The 25044-nt window shown below is 39.0% G+C and overlaps 1 protein-coding gene across 1 annotated transcript in view; it reads left to right on the top strand.

Annotated features, from left to right (window-relative positions):
- Positions 1 to 25044, top strand: part of LOC122550254 (contactin-associated protein-like 2) — a 2045475-nt gene that overhangs the window by 1594298 nt on the left and 426133 nt on the right. The gene's annotated exons all lie outside the window — the stretch shown is intronic.

The following is a 25044-nucleotide window of genomic DNA, read 5'->3' as shown; positions in this document are numbered from 1 at the left end:
AAAACTTGTTTCAGAGGGGGATAGCCACAGTGGACTCCTGCATTGTCAGCCTGCCCCTTCTAGCAGTCACCCATCTGTCCGCCTGAAGTTTTGTGACCACATCTCTAAAACCCCTGTCTATGATGCCTTCCACCTCCTGCATACTCCTAAGTGTGTCCAACTGTCACTGCATGTGGTCTGACAGGAGCTGTAATTGGACATACTTCCTGCAGATGTAATTGTCAAGGATGTTCAAACTGTCTCTGATTTCCCTATTCCGCAGGAGAAGCATACCACTCACTGCCATTTTTACCCTCGAGCAACCGTTCAATTAAAAATAAATTTGAATGAAATCAATTTACAGCTAACTAGATGGTCCCTAATGTTAGATTCTCATGAAATAATACTAAATACAGTATTTTGGAAATAACAACCTACAGTCAGTTCTGTTATAATGTGTCTTTCGTTAATGTGAATTAGCTGTAATGCGATTGGTGAAGTGAGAACACTGTTTCTGAAACGTGAAGTTACAAAACATGTATTGGTTATAATGCGATTAGATTGCCAACATTTTAAGTGATATTTATATTGCATGATTTTTGTATAGCATGGGATCCCACAGGGACGGAACTATTGCGTTATCAAAGAAATGACTGTATTTAAATCAGGGAAAGATTCTGGGAAAAATTGGCGCAGTCACCATAACTGAGAAGGGGATTATGGAGGACCCGGTACTGCTTGGTTTGCCAAGCAGTTGTGACAACCTCTCCCAGAATCCTCTTCAGTCACTTCTCACCACTGCCCCCATTCAAGAGAGAGTGTTGGTTTTCAAGTTCCAATTGGAGTAATGTAGAACATGACAACCATACAACACATTTTCCAGGAATATGGTATTGTGTGTGCTTATGTGATCATTGTATTTAGATGAGTTTTCAGTTCACAAAACTCAGCATCAAATGAATATTCTGATTAGTAACAGTCATATGAATTCAAATCAAAAAACCAAGCTGCCCTACAATTGATTGGTTTGGTGTTAGGGGCTCTGCAGAAGTTAGTTGATGGAAAAGGTGTTCATTTTTTCTTTTATCAAGCAGAAGAAGGGCTGGACTCATTGAGAGACTTCATTGCAGGCAGAGATTGTACTCCATGGGCTCAATTCCATGTGCCCTCACATCCACATACCGCAAGAACAGTGCAGTGCCTTGACCATAATGTCCCTAGCACTTAGTTAGCAGATAAATGGAGGTACATTACCTTTCCATTCACAATTAAATGTAGGGAGGGAAAATTGGCGAGAAAATAAATCTGAATACCACCTTGTAGTAGATAGGAAGTTAATGAAAAGCTACTTGTTCTGATCTGTGTCTCTATGTGCTTCACAGTGCTGGTAAAGACTATTGCTGTTTTCTCTAGAAGGCTCAAAATTATATATGAGGAGTGTTTGTCTCCTTCATGCTCTTTATGAGACACCCACTCCATAATTACAATATTCCTTGCACTTAAGCTGTTTTCATGACGATAATCACTTTTCCCTCCACTTAAACACATATCAAAAATTGTTACTGTATACATTATGATTCCTTTTAGCCTGCAGCATATGCATTTAATATTCAGAATTTCAAACATATTTTCTGCATAAAATGATCAATTTGCATCTTGCTTTATTCTTTGAATTTCAAGTATGAAGAATTGCACAGGCAAAAGGCACAACATGGGAATTTTCTTAAAAAATACAACTCATCAGTTCTCGCTCTCATTACTATATGATTTTTTGCGCCAATAATAAGAAACAAAACACTAATTACAGATTGACCCAGATCTTCTAACAGCAACTTCAGCAAATGTTGAAACATTCATCAAAGTTGTACATTTGAACACCAAACAGATCTCGAGCTGTGCATATAGAGTAATTATCTGGGAAATTTAGACTTATCATGGATAGAATTATACTGGCCCCACTCTGCAAAAATATCTCCGACACTGACCTTAGTGCCAGTGACTGAGCTTCCTGCCCAATGCTTACATAGACATTTATTTCAGGATACTCTCACTTAAACACAGATGTAGGACCCAGATATGTGAATAAATGCAGGGTGTTTATTAGTAAGAGCTGCAAAAACGCATATTCCATGCCCTCAACTCCATACACTGCCCAAAATTGCTCACAACCTTATCATCACTGTTCACCCACCATGCAATTGCTTATCATCGTCCCCGCAGCCCTGACCAGCTCATTGGAAACCTCTTCCTAACATTAAAGTGCACCAGATTCACCTGCAGAGCTTCCCAGTATGAATGATCCTGGAGGAACTGTGATCTATTTTGAAGTCAAAATGCCGCACGAATTTGATTGCAATTTGCCAGTCAAGTTTGCATGTCCGCATTGCTTTTGTTATTTCTGATCGAAGTCACAGATTTCAAAAGTGTTAAGAAGGGTGCTTTACAAAGTTATTCAGTTAATTTTATTGAGAATATGCACTTTTTGCCACTTTGAGACCACTGTGGAGGGAATGACTGGCTAAAGTGATGGATCACGTGCAAATCTCGTGGGATACTTGGACTTTGATATTTTTCTGATTCTCAAGTGTTTTTGGAGTCATATTCTGCCAGATAAGTGGGGAGTGTTCAATTACACACCTAGCTTTGCCTTGCCAATGGTTGAAAGGTTTGGGGAAGTCAGGAGATGGGTCATTTATTGCAGACTACACAGACTCTGACCTCTTCTTACAGCCATAGTATTTATGTGGCATATCCATGCCATATTTATAATCCTGTACAATAGCTTCATTGGTATCTCATCTTTAGGGAGTACGACGCTGCTTCCTACAATCCTCGTTAGTTTGTTCCTTGGTTTGATGACAATGATAGAGTGAGGAATATGATAGTCCATACGGTTAGATTATTGCTGAATACGCACCTACAGTTGTTGGCCCCCAGTGCATCACGGATGTCCAGGATTGAGCTGCAATATCTGATCAGAATATATCCCACTCAGCACAGTAGTTGTGCCAGACATTATAATGGAGCAGATCCTTAATATGAAGCGAGAACTTAGTCTCCATAAGTGCTGTGTGGTGCTCTTGCTGAGCTGGATGAGAAAAGTTAAAATAGGTTAATCTGAAGTTAGTTCTAACCCTCAAAAACTTTCCAAATTCTTTCTGATAATCAGCATAAATGCTGAATAAGTTAACTCAGTGAAGCCCCTCTTTGCCAATGGCAAGCAAGACTTTTAGAGCTCATTTTTCGAGATCATCTATCCCTTGATCTCTTAAAAGAAATGCATTTGTTTGAAAGTTCTAATTCACTATTCCAAGTCCATAATGATGTTTCTGCTATCCGTGACTCCACTTTAAAAACATCATACTGTATCACCTTAAGCCATGTGTATATTAAACATGCCAATCCATGGCCTTGGTCCCTTTAATGCTGCTGCTGTAATGGCCTTGCTCATTAAAACAGCTACGTTAGGAATTGTAGGCTTGTCATAGCAGGTTTCTGCCTGTAGGTAGCATGTGTGCTACCTAAGAAAGTAGTGATGACATCATGTAGTTTTTAAAAAATCATAGAGATTTAGACAAAGAAAATATAAATTTTATAATAACAGGATAACATGCTGCATCAAGTCAACACCAAAGGTATTTAAGGTTAAATTACCATCATATTTACTCCTTCTATTCCCATCCCCAGTGGTCACAGTGATTCTTTTATCTTGGGCAGGTTTCCAAGTGCTCCTTTTTTCACCCAGCCAGTGACTGCACACTTCCATCTCTCCAATTCTTGAGCAGAACGATGAACAATAGGGAGTGTGGTAAAGAAGGTCCAGAAGGGTTTAGAGGGATATGGGCTGGGTGTTGGCAGGTGGGACTAGATTGGGTTGGGATATCTGGTCGGCATGGAGGGGTTGGACCGAAGGGTCTGTTTCCATGCTGTACATCTCTATGACTCTATGACTGTCTGTGTGGAGTTTGCACATTCTCTGTGTCTACGTGGGTTTCCTCCAGTTTCCTCCCACAATCCGAAGCTGTGCAGGTTAGGTGAATTGGCCGTGTTAAATTGCCCATAGTGATCATAGATGTGTTGGTTAGGTGCATTAGTTAGGAGTAAATGTTGGATAATTAGGCTAGGGGAACTGGTCTGGGTGGGTTACTTTTCAGAAGGTCTGTGTGGACTTGTTGGGCCAAAGGGCCTGTTTCCACACTGTAGGGATTCTATGATAACCTCAAATGTGTACATCAGAGACAATAAACTAACTTTAAAAATCGGGTAAAAGGAAAAAAATATTTAGTACATTGTTGGATATTCATTACCTAATCACCCCATATAATCAATGTTGTAGCACAATATTAGTTCCACAATGCTGATCACCTGCCCTGCTTATGGGATAAAAATATTTTACAATCATGAGGTGTTCTATTTTTGAAAACTTCTTAGGGCTTAGAAGACTTCTGCACATTATTGAAAGAAAATATAATAGTGTCCTCAAGGATAAAATTGTATTAACTCTAATCTTCTGGGATACCTCAAAGTCCTAAAGGACATCTAAACTCCAATAGAATTGCCACAGTTAAGATTCTTTGGTAAAGGCCTACAGAATACATACTTTAACATGAAGCAAAGATGAAGGAATAGCTCCAGGTTACTCTAAGTGTGTATTTGTTGGTAAGGAAGAAGAAATAATTAACCTCCTCACTTCTCAGTTAACTGTAAAGTGAGATTTTCAGCGCAATCATCAGGACAGAAATGAGTAGCTTTGCAGAAATTGAGGTGCAGGTTCAACATCTCTAAAAACGAGTTAACTCACTTCTGAGTAACTGTTACGATATTTATAAGACAGTTGTCCACATTAAACTTTATCTAAAACTATTCTATATTCCAAATGACTGCCCCAAAACACTTTGTCAGAACTTTGCTTTTAACCCAGCTGAGCTTAATCATGAAACTCAGATTGACAAAAGTTAATGGAATTAAAAGAAAGGTAATAGTTAAAAGTGAATTACTTGCATTAGAGATTCAATTGCGACAAAGGCAAAATGCTGCAGGTGCTGAAAATCTGAAATAAGAGCTGAAATGGCTGGAAAAGCTCTACAGGCTAGGCAGCATCTTTGGAGAGAGAGACAGAGTTAATGTTTTAACTGAATGACCTTTTATCAGAACAGTTTTGATGAACGGTTTATTGACCTGAAGTGTTAACTCTGTTTCTGTCCACAGATGCTGCCTGCCATTGAAATTGATATACCAGTTCATTTTGCAATAATCTTTGGTTTCAGTTTAAGTCACTTTGACTGAATATTTTGTCAACAAAGTTAATCAAATAGGGTGATATATTTACAATATTTGTGCAGTTTATATAATGCTTTCTTCAAAAGCACTTATTATAATAGGGGGCATTCAGATAGGCAAAGCATAGACCCCTATGACAGCAAGGGATTTGCACAGCTGAAGTTTCTGTCATTGGGAGTAGATAATTGAGAGCACATATATTTCCATTGTATTTTGCCAATAGATTTGAAAATTGCAGATGTAGGAAAGTGAGTCAAATTAGACCATAAACACAGAGTGGAATCTCACCCCAAAAAACACTTTGCCAAAAAATAGACAAATGCAACACATGATTCAATACAATCATAGTTGTTCTTGTTGTAGTCTCAACTCAACCTTCCTGCCTGCACCTCAAATCTCTTGACTAATTTGTCTATTAAAAATCTATATACTCATCCTTGAATAAATGAAGAATCCAGGTTTGTTCGTTTAAGAGAAAGAATTCAGATTTTAATATTGGATTCAAGCAGCAAACTCGGAATCTCCCTACCATTGGCAATTATCTTACTCCTGTGCATTTACATTTCATTTAGAGTTAATCCCATCTCATTTTACTGTGGCTCCCAATTCCCCTCTCCTTCCGTGAGAAAGTATAAGGTGGGAAATTCCAACATGAAAGTTGAAGCACTTATTTGGCAGCAACTGCTCATTGCTGTTGTTCCTGGCTTTCAGACAAGTCTGACTTAACAACAATGCCATCTGCATGCTCCAGATACCATTCTCTGCCACCCTTCATCCATGTATGTGGAAATTGCCAAAACACCATTCTACCCAATCACCATGGCTGCTTTCAGATCAACTTCCACATCACTTCAGTCCTTCAGGACCTCACTTTGTAGCGCATGGATACTTATGACTTGCATACTTATGCCAGTTTGTTTTGCATGCAAGAAGATATATGCAATTTGTGTATCTACACAGGATGCATTTCATGGCTCTTAATTTTTGTATGTGATTTCTATTATTAATATAGGCACTGAACTGTGGTGACTTAAATACTTTTCATTGTATTTTGTAAAGATACAAGTGACAATAAGCTGCTATTCTATTCTTTCAATTGACCACATCTGAAAGTCAAAAGGGACCTTTCCAATTGGGCTCAAGAGGACTACAGTCAGTTAGGGGGTGCAGCACAGTCATTCAAGGGTCTAATTTGATTCTACTCCAAAGGGTGGCCGAACTTTTCCTACAATAAAGGAAGGGATTTAGTTTGATGGAAGTGGGTGAAAAAGCAATTCTTGATGATGCATGTACTGGAAAGGAAGTAAGGCAGTGAGCATTGTAGAAAATCATTGACTTTTGCTCTGCAACATTGAGTGCAGAATTTCACCGAGGGCATTGCACTGATTTGGGCCAATATCTTAGTAAATGATTTGGATGTAAGCATAAGAGTATAGTTAGTAAGTTTGCAGATGACACCAAAATTGGAGGTGTAGTGGACAGCGAAGAAGGTTACCTCAGATTACAACGGGATCTTGATCAAATGGGCCAAAGGGCTGAGGAATGGCAGATGGAGTTTAATTTAGATAAATGTGAGGTGCTGTATTTTGGAAAGGCTAATCAGGGCCGGATGATTACACTTAATGGTAAGTCCTGGGGAGTGTTGATGAACAAAGAGACCTTGGAGTGCAGGTTCATAGTTCCTTGAAAATGGAGCCACAAAAAGATGGGATAGTGAAGAAGGTGTTTGGTATGCTTTCCTTTATTGGACAGAGCATTAAAGTATAGGAGTTGAGAGGTCATGTTGCGGCTGGACAGGACATTGGTTAGGCCACTGTTGGAATATTACATGCAATTCTGGGCTCCTTTGTATTGGAAGGATGTTGTGAAACTTGAAAGGGTTCAGAAAAGATTTACAAGGAAATTGCCAGGATTGGAGGATTTGAGCTATAGAGAGAGGCTGAATAGGCTGGGACTGTTTTCCCTGGAGCATTGGAGGCTGCAGGGTTATCTTATAGAGGTTTATAAAATAATGAGAGGCATGGATAGAATAAATAGACAAGGTATTTTCCCTGGGGTGGTGGAGTCCTGAACTAGAAGGTTTAGGGTGAGAGGAGAAAGATATAAAAGGGGCAGCTTCTCTACACACAGGGTGGTGCGTGTAAGGAATGACCTGCCAGAGGATGTGGTGGAAGCTGGTACAATTACAACATTTAAAAAGAATCTGGATGGGTACATGAATAGGAAGGGATGTGAGGGATATGGGCCAAGTGCTGGCAAATGGGATTTGATTAGGTTAGGATATCTGGTTGGCACAGATGAGTTGGATCGAGGGGTCTGTGTCTGCGCAGTACATCTCTACAACTCTATGATTCTAATGTTTTAAACTCTCTTTTAAGAGAAATCATTCTTTGGATATCTATCAAGTCAAACTTCCTCAAGGTCTTGTATTTTTCAATAAGATCATATTTCATTCTTCTAAATCCCAATGGGTAGAGATCTGAATTCTCCAATCTTTATTCAGAAGATAAGATCTTCATCCCTGGACTGAGATCATTAAACATTCTCTGAATTGCTTCTAAAGCAATTATATCTTTTTTTCAAATCAGGAAAACAAAACTATACACAGTTCTCCAAATGTAATTGCAACTGTGCCATGTACAGCTGTCGTAAAACCTTCTGCTTTCATATTCTACTTCCTTTGCAATAAATAAAATATTCCATTTGATTCCTTTATACTTGCTGGATGATCATGTTCACTTGGTGTGATTCATACACTAGCACATCTAGATCCCTCTGTACCACTGAGTTCTGCAATCTTTCTCCTTTTAGATAGCACACTATTTTCCATATTTCTTATCTTTAAAACATGTTCAAATGTCTGCCAGTTTTTGTCCACTCACTTAAACTGTCTGGATCCCTGTGCAGAACCTCCTTCTCTTCTCAGCAACTTACTTTCTGGTCTCTCCTGGTGTTATCAGCAAACTAGCTACCGTACATTTGGTCATTTCAACCAAATTATTGATCTAGTGAACATCCAGCACAGGTCCCTATGGCACCCACTAGATATAGCTTGCGAACCCGAGGAAGACTCGATTGTCCCCGCTCGGTACTTCTTTTTAGCTATCAATCTTTTGTTCACACTAATATATTATCACCTGCATATGTGTTCTCATGTTGTTAAGCAACCTTTAATGAAATGCCTATCGAATATCTTTTTGGAAATTCAAGTTTTTTTTATTATTCATTTGTTCAATGGGTCATGACTGGCTAGGACAGCATTCATTGTCCATCCATAATTGTCCAGAGGGTAGTTAAGAGTCAATCCCATTGCTGGGAGTCTGGAGTCACATGTAGGCTAGACTGGGGAAAGATTAGTTTCCTGCCCTATAAGGACATTAGTGAACTAAATAGTGTTTTTTTCCAATAATTAACAATAGTTTCATAATCATCATTAGACTTGTTAACTTAAGATTTTTACTGAAAACAAATTCCAACACCTGCCATGGTAAGATTCTAACCTGGATCTCCAGCACATTGCCTGGCTGTCTGCATTAATAGTCTTACAATAATGCTACTCAGTTATCAACTCACCTGAGTAGATCACATCAACCGGTTTTCCTCTATCAACCACGAATATTACTAAATTATTTAAATTATGAAAGTAAAACACTTTGATAGATTAGTTAAACATGATTTTGCTTTAACAATTATGTATTGATTCTGCCTGATCACACCATTATTCTCCCTAAGTCTTCTGCAATAGCCTTATTTTCAATGACTTATATCACCTTCCTAAAGACAGATGTTAGGCTCACTAGCCTATCGTTTTATAATTTCTGCCTCCCTCCTTTCTTGTCAATAGGTGTTACATTTGCAATTTTCCAATCCACTGGATCTCTCCAGAAACTAACAAACATTGAAAAATTATAACCAATGCTAACTGTGCTGCCACTTCTGTTATGACCCTACAATGCAAATCAAATGTCCTAGGGATTTGTCATCCTTTAGATCCAAGAGTTTTCCTAGCATTTTTGCATGTTGATGTTGATCATTTGAAGTTCCTCTTTCCCTATCACCTAGTGATTTTCAGTTAAATTTGAGAAGATTTCTCAGTCTTCTGGTATAAAGATAGACACAAAATATCTATTTAAAGCCTCTGCTGTTCTGTTTTCCAATTCCTAAGACATACTGTTGAGAAGACTGGCTTTAGTTGTTTTTTTCCTATTCAAGTAGTTGTGGAAATGTGGGAATTGATGGCTTTCTGAAGTTTTGCTTCCTTTGTGTCAACTTAATCGAATTGTATCTGATATATCTCCAAGTCAAGAACAAATGAACATACAAATTAGGACAAATAGGCTATTCTGAGGCCATAAGTTTGAATTTTGCCATGACAAATAGTCATGTTTCAAATCAGTGAAAATCTGAAATAAAAAGTTAGTCTCATACCAATATTGTAACCACTAGTGATTGTCATAAAGATCTATCTGGTACACTAATAACATTCAAGGAAGGAATTCTGGCAATTTACTTGGTCAAGTCTACATTTGACTCTGGACCCACGACAATGTGATTGACTCTTAAATTGCCTCTGGGTGATTAAGGGTGCGTCACAATGCTGGCCAAGGCAGCAACACCCAAATCCATTCAACAAATAAAAAAGATAAAAAGATCTTGGCTGCTTTGTTTGCTATTCAACTTTCACATTCCCTGGATATGAGTTCAACATCCACTCCAGACTTGAGCATATACTGTTGAAGGAGAAAGTGAGGACTGCAGATGCTGGAAAGTCAGAGTCGAAAAGGGTGGCGCTGGAAAAGCACAGCAGGTCAAGCAACATCCAAGGAGCAGCGTGTTAGCATAAGTCTTTCATCAGGAATGTGGAGGGGGAAGGGGACTAAATAAATAGGGGAGTGGGAGTGGACCTGGGAGGAAGGTAGCTGTAAAGGCGATAGTTGAATGCAGGTAGAGGGTGATTGTGATAGGTCGGGGGGGGGGGGGGGGAGAGTGGAGTGGATAGGTGGGAAGGAAGATGGACAGGTCGGACAGGTCAAGAGGGCAGTGCCAGGTTGGAGGGTTGGATCTGGGATGAGGGGAAATTTGAAAACTGGTGAAGTCAATGTTGATGCCTTGTAGTTGGAGGGGCCTGAGGTGGAAATTGCGGTGTTCTTCCTCCAGTTGGTGAGTGACTTTGATTTTGTGGTGAAGGAGGCTGAGGACTTGCTTGTCCTTGGCGGAGTGAGAGGGGGAGTTGAAATGGTAGGCCACAGGGCGGTGGGGTTGTTTGGTGCATATGTCCCAGATATATTCCCTGAAACTCTCGGCGATTTAGCAACCTGTCTCCCCGATATAGAGAAAACCACATCGAGAACAATGGATGCAGTGAGGTGAGTGAATGTGCAGGAAAATTTCTGCCTGATGTGAAAAGATCCTTTGGGGCCTTCGATGGAGCTGGGCGTTGGGGGCACAAGGGGGGTGGTGGTGGGGAGGGGGTTGGTGTAGGCAAAGGTTTAACACCTCCTACAGCAGCAAGGGAAGGTTCCAGGTGCAGAGGATGGGTTGATGGAGGTGTGGACCTAACAAGGGAGTCACAGTGGGAATGGTCTCTATGGAACATTTACTCCCCCCCACCCCACCTGCATCCACTTATCTCCTTCCCATTTACCTTGTCCCCAGCCCACCCCCACCCGCACAATCCTATTTATCTCTCAGCCCCCTTCCCCCTCTACATTCCTGATGAAGGGCTTATGCCTGAAACATCGACTCTCCTGCTCCTCAGATATTGCCTGACCTGCTGTGCTTTTCCAGAGCCACACTTTTCAACTCATATAATCTCGAAGGAAACTTGAATGCAACTCAGAGGATGTTCTGTGATGTTGGAAATGCTGTCCTTCAGATCAGATGGTGAACTGAGGCTCTATTTGCTGTTTATGAATACTTGACAGATTTTGCAGATAAAATGTTGGTCTCGATTTGATATTTCAATTCAAATAAATTAAAAAGTAAAATAATCATATTTTTCTCAGTAACAGACTCAATTGCAATGACCACTCTGAAGCATCAGATGTCAGCTAATAATATCTTCTTAAACTATTGAGAGAATAAAATTTAGAAATAGCAGAAAGAACTGTAGTTTAAGTTAACCTATTGGGAAAATATGTTAAATTATCAGGATAGCAGTTCTAATCAGTCACATCTGTAATGGCACTTAATCTGTCAATTTAATGCCATGTCCAATTAGCAAGATGATTTTTCAATATTCCAGGACCGCACTGGGGATGTATATTTATTCAGACCACGGTGATGTATTTAGGCAATTTCTCTCTGTCCCGAAGAGCAAAATGCATCAACGAGTCCATGCAAATTGGTGTCCTTCTGTTAATAGTGGTAACCTTTCCAGGATGAAAGGACACTGGACTTGAAATGTTAATAATGTGTACAAATGCTGCCAAACCTGCTGAGTTTCTCCAGTACTTCCTGTTTTTGTTACAGGCTAGCGCCTTACTGGTCTGCATGTTTAGGTTACACTGTATCTATCAACCATGTAGGACCATAGTCACCAGAGATATAGCAAATAAGTGCAAGAGTACAAAGAAGTCAACAAAAGAATGCAATAGATCCTGAAACTGAAACTTGCAAGAATTATAACCGTTTTCTATTTGAGAGAAAATAGCTGAAAGTTTTGTTTCATTTCTAAGAACTATTATGAGCTTTTACACATGGCATTCCAGTATTTAATGGAAGACTTCCATACTTACCAACTATGGCAGCTATTACATATGGAGTGAGAAGGGCAATTATTTTAATTTGACATATCACAAATCAGTTTGTTGACATTATTCAGACAGTTAATTTATCACTAATTTATTTATGGTCTGGATGTTAGATACTTGTTCATGAATTGATGTTGCCCCAAAGTATTTAATGTACATGCAGAATAATAGCAACAAAAATTATTTATTTGTACACAGTTAAAGTGTTAATAGATTAAATGACAGTAAGCATCAGTAAGATATTTTAAAATAGTACTTTTGTGACAGGGTACTAGAGTGATAGGACATGCAATTACAAAATGTATTCTATTGCTCAAAACAAAACATTATACTGGCAAATAATATTTCAGAACATACTTGTAAATAATACATAAGAGAAGAAGTATCAAATGAAGAGATATGCATTTCTATGCAATTGATTACATTGTGATTAATAATGATCAATATAGTAATGATGTCCATTTCAATCTAAGTATTGTTGTAGTGTATGATCACAATAGTGAGGTATGCCATAGTAAGTTAAAAATCACATAACACCAGGTTATAGTCCAACAGGTTTAGTTGGAAGCACTAGCTTTCGGAGCACTGCTCCTTCATCTGGTGGTTGTGGAGTACACAATTGTAAAACACAGAATTTATAGCAAAAGTTTACAGTGTGATGTAACTGAAATTATACATTGAAAAATGCCTTGATTGTTTGTTAAGTCTCTCATCTGTTAGAATGACGGGCACCTGGAAGTATTCAGGGATGCCCTCATAAAGAACTGGGTACGATGCTCAACTCATCGACTGCCAGTTCCAACATGCCACAGCAAGGAACTGTAATGACCTCCTCAGGAGACAAATACTAGTTGCAACTGACAGGGTACCCTTCATTGTCCAGTACTTCTCAGGAGCCAAAAACCTATGTCATGTTCTTCGTGACCTGCAATACATTATCAATGAGGATTAGCGCCTTGCCAAGACCTTCCCCACACTTCCAGTGCACGCCTTTAAACAACCGCCAAACCTCAAACAGATCGTTGTTCGTAGCAAACTGCCCAGCTTTCAGGACAACTCCATATAACCCTGTCACGGTAGGCGCTGCAAGACGTGTCAGAGTGTGGACACAGATACCACCATTACACATGGGGACACCTCCCACCGTGTACATGGCAGGTACTCGTGACTCAGCCAATGTTGTCTATCTCATACGCTGCAGGCAAGGATGCCCTGAGGCATATTACATTGGGGAAACCAAGCAAAGGCTATAGCAACGGATGAATAGGCACCACCCATCAACAGATAGGAGTGTTCCCTCACAGTTGGAGAACACTTCAGTGGTCCAGGACATTCGACCTCGATGTTTGGGTGACCATCCTCCAAAACGGACTCCTGGATGGGCAGCAGCGAAAAGTGGCCGAGCTGAGACTGATAGCTAAGTTCGGTACCGATGGGGATGGCTTCAACCGGGACCTTGGGTTCATGTCACACTACAGGTGACCATCATTGCACTATACACACACACATGCACACGCACAAACACACACACACACCTGTACACAGACACGCACACTGACACCCGCACACACTCCTACAGACACACACACTCCCACACTCACACATGCACCCTATCACAGACTTAGACCCCTTTACACTCACACACATGTACACACTCTCTCACAGACACTCACAACCCCCCACCCCAGACACACAGTCCACGCACACACATACGTCTACAGACACACACTCCCACACTCACACATGCATCCTCTCACAGACTTAGACCCCTTTACACTCACGCACACATATACACTCTCAATGACACTCACAACCCCCCACCAAAAAAAAACACACACACATATATACGTTTATGGGGTGAATTTGTACTTTGCAGAGTTACATTGTACTTTGCTCAAAAACTGCATGAATCCATGTAAGACTCTCTTAACTAATTTTTTAGATTAGGATCAATCTAAACATTATGGCACAGACAACAGAACACAGGGGCCAACACCTTCAACATCTTATCTGGGCTGACACCAATTGTTACAGTTAACCTGAAAATGTAACTTGTAAAAAAGGTTTTGTGATTTACATATGAAAGAAGTGAAACTATCATGGTCACTCTCACAGATGAGAGACTTAACAGACAATCAAGGGATTTTTCAATGTATAATTTCAGTTACATCACACTGAAAACTTTTGCTATAAATTCTGTGCCTTACAATTGTATCCTCCACAAACACCTGATGAAGGAGTGGCGCTCCGAAAGCTAGTGTGCTTCCAATTAAACCTGTTGGACTATAACCTGGTGTTGTGTGATTTTTAACTTTATACACCTCAGTCCAACACCGACATCTCCAAATCATGCCATCGTAAGAGAGCATTACACTGGTGCGATACATTAGTTAAAACATCTTAGTCCTTCCTTGTATAGTTAACAATTATATCAGTGCACTAACTGCAACAGATCTTTTTAAGGTCAAATACTAAGTTTGGCTCTTCTGCTGACAGAAAACCAAACAACACAGTAGTGTTAAGAAAACCAATAATACAATCACAAACAGACCCACAAATGGACACACGAGAATTTTTTTTTGCAATCATACAGTTTTGCTAAAGTCATAGAGTCAGAGATGTACAGCACGGAAACAGACCTTTTGGACCAACTCGTCCATGCCGATCAGATGTCCCAACCTAATCTAATCCCACTTAAGACCATAAGACCATAAGACCCAGGAGCGGAAGTAAGGCCATTCGGCCCATTGAGTCCACTCCGCCATTCAATCATGGCTGATGGGCATTTCAACTCCACTTACCTGCATTCTCCCCGTAGCCCTTAATTCCTTGTGACATCAAGAATTTATCAATCTCGGCCTTGAAGACATTTAGCGTCCCAGCCTCCACTGCACTCTGCGGCAATGAATTCCACAGGCCCAACACTCTCTGGCTGAAAAAATGTCTCCGCATTTCTGTTCTGAATTTACCCCCTCTAATTCTAAGGCTGTGTCCACGGGTCCTAGTCTCCTCGCCTAACGGATAGAATTTCCTTGCGTCTACCCTTTCCAAGCCATGTATTATCTTGTAAGTTTCTATTAGATCTCCCCTTAATCTTCTAAACTCCAATGAATACAATCCCAGGATCCTCAGCCGTTCCTCGTATGTTAGACCTACCATTCCAGGGATTATCCGTATGAATCTCCGCTGGACACGATCCAGTGTCAGTATGTCCTTCCTGAGGTGTGGGGGCCAAAACTGGACACAGTACTCCAAATGGAGCCTAACCAGAGCTTTATAAAGTCTCAGTAGCACAACGGTGCTTTTATATTCCAACTCGCTTGAGATAAATGACAACATTGCATTCGCTTTCTTAATCACGGACTCAACCTGCATGTTTACCTTTAGAGAATCCTCGACTAGCACTCCCAGATCCCTTTGTACTTTGGCTTTACGAATTTTCTCACCGTTTAGAAAGTAGTCCATGCTTGTATTCTTTTTTCCAAAGTGCAAGACCTCGCATTTGCTCACATTGAATTCCATCAGCCATTTCCTGGACCACTCTCCCAAACTGTCTAGATCCTTCTGCAGCCTCCCCACTTCCTCAGTACTACCTGCCTGTCCACCTAACTTTGTATCATTGGTAAACTTCGTTAGAATGCTCCCAGTGCCTTCATCCAGATCATTAATATATAACGTGAACACTTGCCAGCACCCAACCCATATCCCTCTAAACACTTCCTATTCATATACCCATCCAGATGCCTTTTAAATGTTGCAATTGTACCAGCTTCCACCACTTCCTCTGGCAGCTCATTCCATACATGTACCACCCTATGAGTGAAACAGTTGCCCTTTAGATCTCTTTTATCTTTCCCCCTCAACTGAAATCTTTTCCCTTGCCCCAGGGAAAAGGACCCCTTCTGTACTATATTCTAAGAAGAATTCATACTCTCAACAAACAGTATTTCAACACCATCTCAAACATCAAAAACTGTAAAAAAAAAGGGCTTTTGTCCGTGACGTCGATTTTCCTGCTCCTCAGATGCTGCCTGACCTACTGTGCTTTTCCAGCACCACTCTAATCTAAACTCTGGTTTCCAGCATCTACAGTTTTGCCTAGGGAAAAAACCTTGTCTATTTATCCTATCCATGTCCTTCATGATTTTATGAAACTCTTTGAGGTCACACCTCAGCCTCCGACACTCCAGGTTTATCAAGTTTTAAAATATACTCCATTTGAGACTGTCAGTTCATTGAATTCACAAAAATCATGCCATAATTGTGAATTCTGCTAAAAGTCTACCTCTTGAAAATATTCAAATATTCTACTTGGCATTAAGGGAATAAAACTGCTTCCAGGAAATTCAGCTTCACTTTTTGTCATTGTTGGGATGATATTTTTAGTAGTAATGTGACGAACATTCTGATGTGTTTGTGTGTGTATATAAACACCAGCTTTTTTATAGTTTGAATTTTAAACTGGTGGCATATGGATGGTCTATTTTTATGAAGGGTTTTAATATTAACTCGGTCAATCTTTCTGATTTCCTGATTTTAAACCAATAAGTGTCAGCATGCAGATGACTGCAGGGTCACCTTGAGTATTGTAAATTTGCCCATATTGTGGGGGTTTAAGTCAGGAAAGCAAAAAACATTGAAAGACATTAACTTACTTTTAGTTTTACAAAACTATAGCTTAGAAAAGAAACAAACGTTGCAAAGGAAGGAGACCTAACTGACGTCAGATACAAATCCAGTTTCTTGTTAAAAAAATATTGACCAGATCAGTTTGGGAATTAGCAAGCTAAAAGAAAGTGTTCAGTTCATCAAACTTCCAGACCAGGAGTGTTTATTTAGGATGCTGCAGACTTTCAAAAGACTGGGAAAGTTGAAGATATCAGCTGTGTGAATATTACAGGGAAGAGGCCTTGTAGCTCAAAGGACTGGAACTGAGAAGAAGCCATTAAGTCAAACCTACAGATGTTTTGAAGGCAAGGGAAATTACTCTGGTTTTTGACTAATTGTAAAGTGATGATATTGAGGAGTATATGATATTTTGTTTTGCTCTATTTAATCAAATCTTGCAAACTATTATGTTTATTTATTTCTTTTATATATATTTTTTTTAGTTTTATGTTATATTATTTTATAGTATTTTAAATTATAAGCATCCGTTTTATTGTTAAAATCAAATTCACAGCCTTGTATGCTTGTGGTTTTTTTTGTGAAAGACTGCTTTATTAAATTAAAAATAAACAATACATGATGTATCAAGACTCAACAAGATCAATGAAAACACTTAGAATGTCTGTATCTTATATTCAGAGCGAGTCACTGCTCCAACAGTAATAGTTGTGCCACACATTTTCATCTTCCCTAATAACTGCTTCTCTCACAGTGCAAGAACAAAACAGCGCCCAATAGGCAGAGAAAGCCGAGACAAACTACATGCTGCCTGTTATTTGGCTCCTTGCAAGTGGAGGATCCTGACTCAGATTGCCAAAGTAGGGTCTTTACTGGTATCAGAGACTGCACTTTACTTACTGCGCTTGGATCCCCTGAGCAATGATTACCCCCCTTGACTGAACTGAAGCCTGTTGACAATAGTGGCAAACTTCCTGGCTTTGAGTCTGCTAAATGGCATAGCAAGACAGTCATAATATGAGACAGGTATCTTTGGCTGAGGGGAAAAGTGTTAAAGGGCAAGGTAGGGATGCTGTAAAACATCCAAATAGACTTAGAGTGAATGATCACTATGACAGAAAGTGAAAAGCTCAGATTTGCAACCTGCCCCTGTCCATAGGCTGGGCGCATGTCACTGAGCGCAAAGTGTTCTTGCTGCAGCATTACAATGATAGTTGCTGATGCAGCCTGTGCTGAAGCGTTGAAGTACAGAAACATCCTGTAAGTGGATCAGAGATGTGCCATGAGGGTTCATAGATGCTGGCATATTGAATACCAATGTCTGGGGACATGGATTGCTTATTGTCGATACCCATGGAACATATCCAAAAGTTGGTGCACAGTGTCCAACATAGAGGTCTTTTGGATCAAGTGGAGAGTTGAATCTGTCAAGAACTCACATTGGTTTGCATGTCGAGTATTCCTGCCAGCTAGATATTATGGTGAATTTGGTAAAAGCACAACTTGTGGAAGGGTGGACTGTTAAAAAAAATCATTTAACAAGCCATAAGAAGTATCAATCAGGAAGTCACTATTCCCCGGCGAGAATTCAGGCATGCCACTTGAGTAATGTGGACATCACAGTAAGATGATTTCATGCATCCAGATAACCATCTTTCTGGTTTCTACCACTCATCTCAGTGTAGCCCACGTCACTTATAGCCTAGTAAGGTTCCACCCTATGTTTCAGTTGCAAATTAATTTGTTAATTAAATTAATAGTACATCCAAAATTCTTGCAGGACAAAGTCAACAATTCTTAAATATTGGTATGGAAATTATAAAATACTAGGGTTCTCTAATGTAATTAATTATGATGTATTTCTACTCTCAGATGAACGGATCTAATTTGTCAGTGAGCTGCAAAAAGCATTCCATATGTGTAGTCATCAGTTGTTGTTTCTTGACAACAATGCACAACAGCTGCTAGTTATTAGATTTGCCAGACCTGTCAGAATAATTTGATAGAGCAATTAATGACTTATTACTCCATGATCTCATTCTCAATTCTTTTTTCTATGCACAATTTGGTTTGATTTTTCTATGCAAAGTGTTTTCAGACAGCTGAGCTGTTCGCTATTTGCAGCAATAATTTGTCATTGACACTTCCCCTCAAGTTGATTATTTCACTACTGTGATTGGAAAAATTGTACAGCGTATTGGTTCTGAAGGAGTTAGTGTTCATGTTGCATTGGCTCCACACAACCTGATAGTATCACACAGTTTTTGGGGGTAACCAGTCATGTTCCACATATTCTGGGCAGATCCCAGGAATCTTTAGGAAATTGCTTCCCAAGTTTATGTTAACCTTATCATTGTTATCATTTAATAAACTACCTTGTTACCTCAGACAAGTGTCTCTTCTATTTAGACTTATCAGTGGTCTATCCTCTACCACTGGTAATCAGACTCAATAAGACTCAACAGAGGATTATTTGCAGCAAACTAGAATACCATGTACAGGCAGTAGTGGTATCTAAAATATAACAGGAAAGAAGAAGCAAGATCAACCAGGAAAGAAACCAAATTTTAAAAAATCAGGAATAAAAAGCCTTTGGCATATCAAACTTAATTCTCCAGCGATCAAACTCACTAGGACTAACAACTAACAATATTTTAAACTTCCTTAGTATCTTTGTCATCAAGTTCCCTTACCTGTCACAACTTGTTTTGTTCTTAAATATCCTCTGAGTTATGAATTGGTTCTAAAATGTGCTTTAAAGTAATGCTTACTCACAGCTGCCCATGGGTGTTTGAGTTTATTACATATCGAAGTAATACTCTGTGTTTATTTAGTCTATGCTACTTAAGGTCAAAACTATGATATATATCTGAATGATGTACATTCTGTTTTTAGAGGACACAAGAAACAAAACAGGTGCGTTCAGAAGACAAATTATTATTATAAATAACGTACAAGAAACCACTAAATAGATGCATCATTTATAACTGTTCATAATTTCATTATAACCTTTTCTAAATCAAATCTTACAATAAATCTACAAAATCTGGTTTATCTTGCTAGGTAGTTCAGCTAGTTAATTTGCAACTAGCCAAGCCATTACAAAATTTAACCTGTTGTTGAGTCATTGAATCATACATCATGGAGACAAACTCTTTGATCCAACTCATCCATGTCAACCAAGTTTCCCAAACTAAACTAGTCTCACTTGCCTGTGAAGCGTCCATATCCCTCTCAGGCTTTTCTATTCATGTCCCTAACCAAACATCCTTTAAATGTTGTAACTGTACCTGCAAACATCACTTCCTCTAGCAGTTCAACATTAATTAAATATGTTTAACTAAATAAATGCATGCAGATTGAAGTTAATTGAAAACATACAGACATGTTAGATTATTTAAATCAGGTTTGAGACTCTGTTACATCATTAAAACACATCAAAACCATAAACAACATCCTCTGTAACAGTGACTATGGTATCTGCTTTTACTTTTTTCAATCTACCTTCAACTTTTGACTCAGTTGATCACACCATCCTGCTTAAACATCTCTCTTATGTTATTCAGTTGAGATGGTTCCATGCTTACCTACCCAGTGAAGTGTTTACTGAGGCTCCTTTTCCAATTTCTGTGCCAGTATCTTTGGAACCCCAAGGAGTTATTCTTGGCCTCTTTCTACTTCTGATTTACAAACTGTCCTTTGGCAATATCATTTGAAACACAGCAACAGCTTCTACATGTACATTGATTATTCCTCAGCATTCCTTCTTGACTGTTCATCTCCCTTTGATTTTTCAGTGTGCTTGCCTGAGTTCCAGTTGTAAAGTCTGAAGACATTATATTTGGTCTTCATCATAAACTCTGTTCCTTAACAATTGCTTCCATCCTTCTGTTTGGTTACTGTCTGTGATTGCAGCAGACTGTTTGCTTTATTAGTGCCTTAGTTTGATCCTGTTGTGAGCTTCATATCCAATATCTCCTTCATCACCAAGAACATATACTTCTACCTCCTGTCACCAGTCAATATGTCAACTTTGACACAAAATTTTTACCCAAACCTAGCTATTGCGAAAGTCTTTATTTATGTGTTTGTTGTCTCTAGAATCACCTTAAGCTTCCATAATTTGCATTGCATCCAAAACCTTCAGGCAATTACTACACTAAACGCAATTTATTATCACGTGTAGGAATATCTTGTACTCTGCATGACTTAGTTATGGAGGGGCTGTCTATTTCAACAACGTGTTTCAGTTACTCATCTCCAGGGTAAGGCAGAGTTCATTAAACAAGTCTGTCTTTTTTTTTGAATGACAGCTTCAGTATCAGTTTAATACTTGTATCCTTATAAATAAACATTTCATAAATAAACATTTTATTTAGAATATACTGTATCATTTACCTAATTGTTGCACAGAAAATTACTTAAAACTAATCATGTATGCTTCATTGGGCTGTGCATTTTGATGCATTCTTATCTGTTTCTGACTTACCAATTTTCAATCTATGAGGATTTCCCCTTGGTTGTGAGTTCAGCTTCGATTTATTTTGAGCCTTTAATAGATTAAACTAGTTACTACATGAATGCTTCCTCTTTCTGTATCATTGTTATCCTAAATTCTCAAATTATTCCTCTCATTTTAGCATCCACTTGTTACTTCATTTATCACATGATCTTTGGATCATTTTTGCTCTCTGATGTAAGATTTCTTTTGTAGATTTTTCTTAAGAGTCACATGTAGGCCAGACCAGGTAAGGATGGCAGTTTCCTTTCCAAACAAACATGAACGAATCAGATGGCTTTTTCCTGGCTATTGGTAATGGCGTCATGGTCATCATTAGACTTGCAATTCCTGATTGTTTTTTGTTTTATTGACTTCAAGTTTCAATTCCACCATCTTCCATGGCAGGATTTGAACCCAGGTCCCCAGAACATTACCTGGATGTCGAGATTAACAGTCTAATGATAATATCACTAGGCCCTCACCTCCCCTACAGATCATTAATAATCCACATAAGTTTTTAGGGACAACTGACAGTGTTGCCATTTAGTTCTGATTCGGAGATGCCGGTGTTGGACTGGGGTGTACAAAGTTAAAAATCACACAACACCAGGTTATAGTCCAACAGGTTTAATTGGAAGCACACGAGCTTTCGGAGCGAAGCTCCTTCATCAGGTGATTCAATCACCTGATGAAGGAGCATCGCTCCGAAAGCTAGTGTGCTTCCAATTAAACCTGTTGGACTATAACCTGGTGTTGTGTGATTTTTAGCCATTGAGTTCGTTCAATTCCAGAATCTTTTTGAGCGCAAATATCACTACTTGCCATTGTGAGATTTGAATCTATAACACCAGAATGCTGCATGTTCTAAATTACTAGTCCAGTGACATTGCCACTATGCCATTGTCTCTCCTGTAGTATTACTGCATTGTTTCTCTTTTATTGTCTGTTGGCCTTTGTAAGTTAAACTTTATTTAAAATTCATTTAAAATGAATCAGTATGCTAATCCCACTTTGATGTGTGGCCTGGCATTTCCCCTGTAAGCACTTAGAGCTAAGAATAGAGATATTGATCGTAGACTGGTGAAGCATATAACATGAATTTGACAGCATTAGTCAAAAGCAGCATTGCATCACAAAGCACCATATGTTCAATGCTTAACAGTGCTGACCATATTCAGAGCACTCGATAACCTTTTAATACAGTTGTCAGACCACTGAAGATAGCCAAGTTCGTATGCCTGTGGTGTTTTTGTTCTCTTAAAATCTGTGTTATAAATGAAGTACAACTTTGATGATGTTGTGGTCAGACAACAAAAAATGTGACTGCTTTTGGAAAATCTTGAATTATCTTTTCACAAACAATTTTCACCGTAGAAAGTGTACGTTGCATTTTGATTCTGGTCAATGAAAGCCAGGGAGATCTTTGAGTTTAGGACGCTGAAATGGATGTTTTATTTTTTTAAAAATAAATATTTCTGCTCAGAAAAATTAGACTATTAAATAGACTATTAAATACCCAGTCAAACCCCGAGTAACTATTCACCTGAACAACTAACTTACTTCATGTACTCCAGCCACATCTCTCCCAGACTACTTACACATTTTCATACCCTAACATGATACCTCCTCCATACCTGACATTCTATGGCACCTACCCTGTGGTACCCACCTTCCCTACCATTGGACCCAATCCCACCTCCATTGCCACTGTCGCTCCGGAGATGATACTTTGTATCCCGATGAAATCCCTACACCCATAATTGTTTCAACCTTTACCTGTTCCAGTTCAGACATCTATGCCCCTCTTCAGATCCAATTTCACCTTGCTTGAACCCAATGCACACCTCTGACAGCTCTAACCTACTCTAAACACTCCATCATTTACACAGCTCCTTGCAAGCTTGGCCCAGCACCTTATCCACATGTTATCCTACACTGACCTACCTGATAACCAACCCTTAGCATCCCACCTCCTCCCTACTTAGATCCTTACCCATTTGGCACTGTACTCAGCTGGAAAACTTCCACTCTTCCAATTTGGTACTCTACCCTCCTGGTCCCCAAACCTCACACTACCCTTTAACAGCAGCTATCAAAATGTAATGCTAAACCTTAAGTTTCAGGATACAGCAGCTGACTACTGCAAAAGAGAACACAGTTTGCTTTCCCCTGACTGTTCTACACTATAAAAGACCTGGGAGAATGGAAGTACGACTCCGCATTTATGAAGGAGTCTGGATTTGAATCTCAAGTGAAGATCTTTCATTTCAATGGAATTGACTGGAAATCTGCATGAGTTTAGCACCTCTCAGAAAATCCAGCCCAATTTAATGCTGGAAGATTCCTTGTAAAGCATTTAACAAAATAGCAAGTGGGGAACAAAGTTAGGTTCAACAAATCATCACAGTTCAGATAGAATGCTCCCTCCCATCAATTATTTCTACTCCTAGCATGAAGTTCTGAATGAATACTCCCTAATTGCGATAAGGAATTGAGAAAGATATTCATCCACTGTTCACTGCAATACACCAACTTTTCCATATATTCAGAGAGGGCCAACAATTTTCAGAGAGTAATTGGCCAGCTTATTCTGCACTGCCTCTTCCAACTATCAATCCCATTAGGAAATAGATTTTATCCCCACAATAAACCTATCTGTACCACATAGTTATTTGATTTTACAACTGTTTGATTGTCAAATGCAAAACAGTCAACAAGAAAAGGGCATTTCTCTGGACTCTACGGTGTAACACAACTTGATGAATACAACATTATGTCAAAAGATCATGGATGGATCATTGAGGTTCTGAACTAATCAAATATTTCCCATAATCCATTGTGTCAAAATACACATAAATATGATTGGCCTGTGAACAGTCAACATTTTGTGTCAAAAGATTCCTTGTGAATTGTGAATTGCTACATGTTGCTGGATGATTTGTGTTGCTATATTGTTAGTTTCACAAAAAAAACTGCATCTTGTCCTTAACTGTCCATTGATTTCCTGAAATTACTGCAATGCACATTAATTGCCTTTTAATCTCACCAGAGAATATTTAACCTGGCGGTTAGTAGTATCAGTACACTCTCAATGATTAGATTGTTGTGAACAACAACCAGTCAATTTCTTTTAGCCAAAAAGATGAAATAGATGGAAAGAAATACCACAAGTTATTTGGTGATGGAGAGAAAATAACCTTTCAGTTGTGTGTAAGAGCACTTGTGGATATAAAGGAAAAAAGAGCAAACAATTAAAGGAGGTCCAGGTTCAAATCCCACCTACTCCAGAAGTATGTTATAGCATCTCTGAACAGTTTGATTAGGAAATATCTTCAAGGTGTGCATTATTATTTAATCAGACTGAAAACTGTTGCTGAAGATTAGAACATGTCACATTTTAAATGTATTTTTGTTCCTTATTTTTCATTTGTTTCTCAAGTCAATATACTTCCATTTTAATTTAACATTGCACTATCCCAGCTTGAGTTACCTCACCCTTGGTCAGAGAAAAGATCAATTTCTTAATTGTTCAGTCTCATTCGTTAAGGACGAACATTATTAGTCCTGTCATTCCCCAAGTTCCCAGATATCTTATTGCCTTTGCCATACTGTTCAGTTTGCATTTTCAGTGACATACATGGTAACAGTTTTATTCAGCTGAATAGTATAGGAAGTAGTTTAACTATTTGGGAAACTAGGGAATGCTGTGCTCCTGTCTAATTTGCTCACGGGGTGAATACTTGGTTCCTAGGTGTTACTGAATTACTCCATGGTGATTCAAAGCTGAGGTCAAGAGCAGAGGATGTATGATCGATGAGTGAACCGATGATGCAATGGTGGTGCAGAGAGCCATCCAGTTTGGGGAAGTAAAAATGAATGTTATTATAGTAAGAAATAATATCTTTA

Source organism: Chiloscyllium plagiosum, unplaced genomic scaffold (genome assembly GCF_037043375.1).
Source record: "Chiloscyllium plagiosum isolate Xiang-an unplaced genomic scaffold, Cpla_swu_hap1 HiC_scaffold_5, whole genome shotgun sequence".
NCBI classification, from domain to species: Eukaryota; Metazoa; Chordata; class Chondrichthyes; order Orectolobiformes; family Hemiscylliidae; genus Chiloscyllium; species Chiloscyllium plagiosum.
The sequence above is the reverse complement of the archived record's forward strand: the minus strand, read 5'-3'. Positions and strand labels throughout refer to the sequence as shown.